Source organism: Octopus sinensis, unplaced genomic scaffold (genome assembly GCF_006345805.1).
Source record: "Octopus sinensis unplaced genomic scaffold, ASM634580v1 Contig15341, whole genome shotgun sequence".
NCBI lineage: Eukaryota > Metazoa > Mollusca > Cephalopoda > Octopoda > Octopodidae > Octopus > Octopus sinensis.
In genome coordinates, this window is record NW_021833678.1 from 55,001 (window position 1) to 60,000 (window position 5,000).

The window sequence follows — 5,000 nt, forward strand, 5'->3', positions numbered from 1 at the left end:
ATTTTGAATGAAGATTCTCTAATAGAGTTCATTGCGGAAGGTTGGATATACAATGTATCCATGGAATTCGTATGTATGATAAAATTATATTTTAAATACATAGTAAGAATCCGCCTTTCCTCAGTGAATTGGGTATCATTATTCCTGCGTTGTTGGCACTGAAGCTTCAAGAATGAGAACTTTCATCGGTAGTAGTTTCAAGTTATTGTATTCTTGTAGACTGTCAGAGGTCTCAAGCTTATACGCTGTTATCCTACTGCCGATTTGAATCATGCGAAAGATGAACAATTCTATGGACGACAAAATACCTGCAGATGGTGAAATACAGAAATAAAACGAAATAAAATGGAATGACAGATTTTTGGTCGATGTTAACGATATCTAGATGCGACAATGAAATGGAGGATTTTCCTTAAAAAAACTATCTCATTATAGCTGTGTCTTCGCGTACCTTCAGCATAGTGGGCCCCATGACAATATTTTAATTAATCCCTAGCGTATGAAACTCCCCCAACATCAGGGAGTAGCCATTAGTAGACAAACTATCATGGTTAAAATGTAAAATGCTGAAATAAAAAAAAAAAACAAAGTAAAAAATGGAAAAAACAAATGTATGTTATTCTCACAATAAGCGAGAAGAATTAAGTGAATGGTTCTCTTCTGAGAGAAGTGCCAAGAATTTGTAGGAAAAATCTTTTGACCAATTTACTTTCAGACACAGGAATACAAATTGAAAATTACTCTGAATCGCGTTTCACAGATACATACCTATATGCCACACACACAAACACATACCCACACACATATATATATGTATACGCTCACGTATACACACACATACGTGTATTATACATGCACACAAAACATATACATATATTCATAGGCATACATAAATGCATATATACGCACACATAACACGCACACGCACAGTCACACACACGCGCTCGCGCACAGACATATATGTATGTACGTATGTATACATATATATACACATATATATATATAAATATGTATCTATATATCTATCTATACATATATATATGTATCTATATGTGTATATATATATATATATACATACTATATATATATAATACTTATACATCGATATATACATACATATATATATATATGTATATATATATATATATATATATATATATATGTGTGTGTGTGTGTAATATATCTAATATATATACACACATACATTACACGCCGCACACATATGTACAAGTATCAGTATGGCAATGTTACAACGTAAGAAGCTGAATGAATGCGTGGATGGAAAAAAATACATATAAAACGTTTTCTAAAAGGTAAAATTAGAAAAAAAAAATGATGGTATGTCTGAAGTTACTGACAAAAGAGGAATTCTTTAGTTATTTTAGTTCTGATATCTGAATACAAAAGAAGCGGACAGCGGACGCTGGTGGATTCGCAAGAGGGGGGGAAAAGTAATTTTTATCAATAATACGGATGCTCCCTCGTACGTACCCACTCAGTGCTGTACACACTTTCAGACAAAAATAAAGTTATTTGGCCGTCAGGTTTAAATGTCTATCTTTCTATCTGTTTCTGTATCTATCAATTGATCAATCGATCTACGTTTACCTCTCTCTCTCTCTCTCTCTCTCTCTCTCTGCATAACTGTATATCTGTCTACCTGTATATCTAACATTCTATTCATCTATATGTATGTTAACTATTTCTTTACTACCCACAAGTGGCTAAACACAGAGAGAACAAACAAGGACAGACTAACGGATTAAGTCGATTACATCGACCCCAGTGTGTAAGTGGTACTTAATTTATCGACCCCAGTGAGTAACTGGTATTTAGTTTATCGACCCCGAAAACATGAAAGGCAAAGTCGGCCTCGGCGGAATTTTAACTCAGAACGTAATGGCAGCCGAAATACGGCTACGCATTTTGCCCGGCGAGCTAACTCTTCTGCCAGCTCGCCGCCTTCTATTCATCTATATGTATGTTACTATAAAGGCGGCGAGCTGGCAGAAACGTTAGCACGCCGGGCGAAATGCGTAGCCGTATTTCATCTGTCGTTACGTTCTGAGTTCAAATTTCGTCGAGGTCGACTTTGCCTTTCATCCTTTCGGGGTCGATATATTAAGTACCAGTTACGCACTGGAGTCGATGTAATCGGCTTAATCCCTTTGTCTGTCCTTGTTTGTCCCCTCTATGTTTAGCCCCTTGTGGGCAATAAAGAAATAATATGTATGTTACTATTTATGTTTGTTTTTACTTAGATCTGTAACGAACGCATTAATTGAATAAAGAACTCAATACCTGTGTTCGATTTAAATATTTATTTTTAAATAACTATTCACAAAAAAAAGAAACCACCTTGCAATTACTTGACTGATAATAAAAATTTATCTCTTTTTCCTATAATAAGATCATTGTAAGATTAAAATTCTGAAAATCTTACGATATTTTCAAATATATATTATAATCTCCTTGAATATATATAAACCCTTAATTTATTCAGAATTTTAGTTGACTTTTATATCTTCTACTTACATTTTCTGATATTACATTAATTTCTTGCCAATGTGCTTTTCTACCCTAGGCACAAGACCCGAAATTTTGAGGGAGGGGGGGCAGTCGATTAAATCGGCCACAGTACGCAACTGGTACTTAAGTTATCGTACCCAAAAGGATGAAAGGCAAAGACGATCTTGGCGGAATTTGAACTCAAAACGTAAAGACAGACGAAATATCTATTTCTTTACAACCCACAAGGGGCTAAACACAGAGAGAACAAACAAGGACAGACAAACGGATTAAATCGATTATATCAACCTCAGTGCGTAACTGGTACATATTTAATCGACCTCGGCGGAATTTGAACTCAGAATGTAACGGCAGACGAAATACCTATTTCTTTACTACCCACAAGGTGCTAAACACAGAGAGGACAAACAAGAACAGACAGACGGATTAAATCGATTATATCAACCCCAGTGCGTAACTGGTACATATTTAATCGACCCCGAAAGGATGAAAGGCAAAGTCGACCTCGGCGGAATTTTATCTCAGAACTTAGCGGCAGACGAAATACCTAATTCTTTACTACCCACAAGGGGCTAAACACAGAGGGGACAAACAAGGACAGACAAACGGATTAAGTCGATTATATCGACCCCAGTGCGTAACTGGTACTTAATTTATCGACCCCGAAAGGATGAAAGGCAAAGTCGACCTCGGCGGAATTTGAACTCAGAATGTAACGGCAGACGAAATACCTATTTCTTTACTACCCACAAGGGGCTAAACACAGAGAGGACAAACAAGGACAGACAAACTGATTAAGTCGATTATATCGACCCCAGTTCGTAACTGGTACTTAATTTATCGACCCCGAAAGGATGAAAGGCACAGTCGACCTCGGCAGAATTTGAACTCAGAATGTAACGGCAGGCGAAATACTGCTAAGCATTTCGCCCGGCGCGCTAACGTTTCTGCCAGTTCGCCGGCTTCTAATTTCTTCCTAATATTATCATCATTGTCACATTAATTTGGTATGGATTCATGATAATGTCTTCGAATCAGGCGGCAAAATAGCATTTCGTCCGGCCATCAGTTTCTGAGATTAAATCTCGCTGAAGATGACTTTGCCTTTCATCACCGCGGATATCGATAAAATAAGTACCAGTTGAACACTGTGGTCGATGTCACCGAATTTCTGCCCCAGAAATTGCTGACCTGCCAAGATTCGAAACTGGTATTACTTGGTTGAACCTCTTTTACTCTTTTATTTATTTCACTTATTTAACTGCGGTCATGCTGGAGCACCGCTTTTAGCCGTATAAATCGACCTCAGGACTTAATCTTTTGTAAGCCTACTTCTTATTCTATCGGTTCTCTTTTGATCAACCGATAAGTTACGGAGAAGTAAGCACACACACATGTATATATACCTACGACGGGCTTCTTTCAGTTCCCATCTATCAATTACACTCACAATGCTTTGGTCGACTCGAGGCTAAATTAGAAGATAATTACCTAAGGTGTCACGCGGTGGGACTGGACTCAGAACCATGTGGTTGCGAAGCAAGCTACTTACCACACAGCCACTACATAAATAGACTTAACATAAAACATAAATAGCTTTAACATAAAACAAATACTATTTTATTCCATTAGTGTATGTTTAAGATGGCGGCAAGCGAGAAGAATTGTTAACAATCAGGGTAAAAATAAGATTGGATGTGTTATCATGTGCATTGTTTTGTGTTGGTATAAAAGATGGGCTACAGCAAATATTCTGCTCAATACCACAGATTTGCTTGTCAGTTGTTTGACCTTAACCAGTTGAGCATGTCTCTTAGTGGCTGACGATATGTGCATCTCTGATCACGAGCAGAAGTAGTGGGGGAGCTTCATAGCTGTGTGTTGAGGGGCATTCTTTGGGGTTTGAATAATTCACCACTGGAAGCATGAGTGTTTCATTCAACTTACTTAAACAACCCTTATTGGTTTGGATCTGACACTCTTGCAAGTGTCTGGACCTGATTTCTGGTTAGAATATAATTTCCTCTCCCCTTGTCTGATCATTGTTTGTCTCATACGCATACAAGCAGCACAACACTAAGCAAATGAACTAGAATAATTCAGAACTCTATCCTAAAATGTCTTCACATATCGGTGTTAAAGTCGATGATGATTTAAGGCTACCATCCATGTAGGTCACGGTGGGATTTAAACGCAGAACGCAAACAATCGGGATGAATACACATCCAGTGACACGTTGTTGCAATTCCGCTTCCGAGGAAGTAATGAGAAGAACGATCTCGTAGATTTGAACACCCAGTACAACGTGCTGGAGCTAATTCTGCGAGGAAGTCTATTCGCGGCCCCACACACGTCAATATACTGCATATATAACTGTAATAATTATAATATTATCTTAATCCGTTTTCTCATCTCGTATAATCTTTACTTATCTTATTCACATGATTTCATTACTCTAAAATATACTTGTA

General features: G+C 37.4%; 1 long non-coding RNA gene across 1 annotated transcript in view; it reads left to right on the plus strand.

The window, feature by feature from the left end:
• The window catches only part of LOC118761568, a 24,861-nt gene that overhangs the window by 19,082 nt on the left and 779 nt on the right, over positions 1 to 5,000 (plus strand). The gene's annotated exons all lie outside the window — the stretch shown is intronic.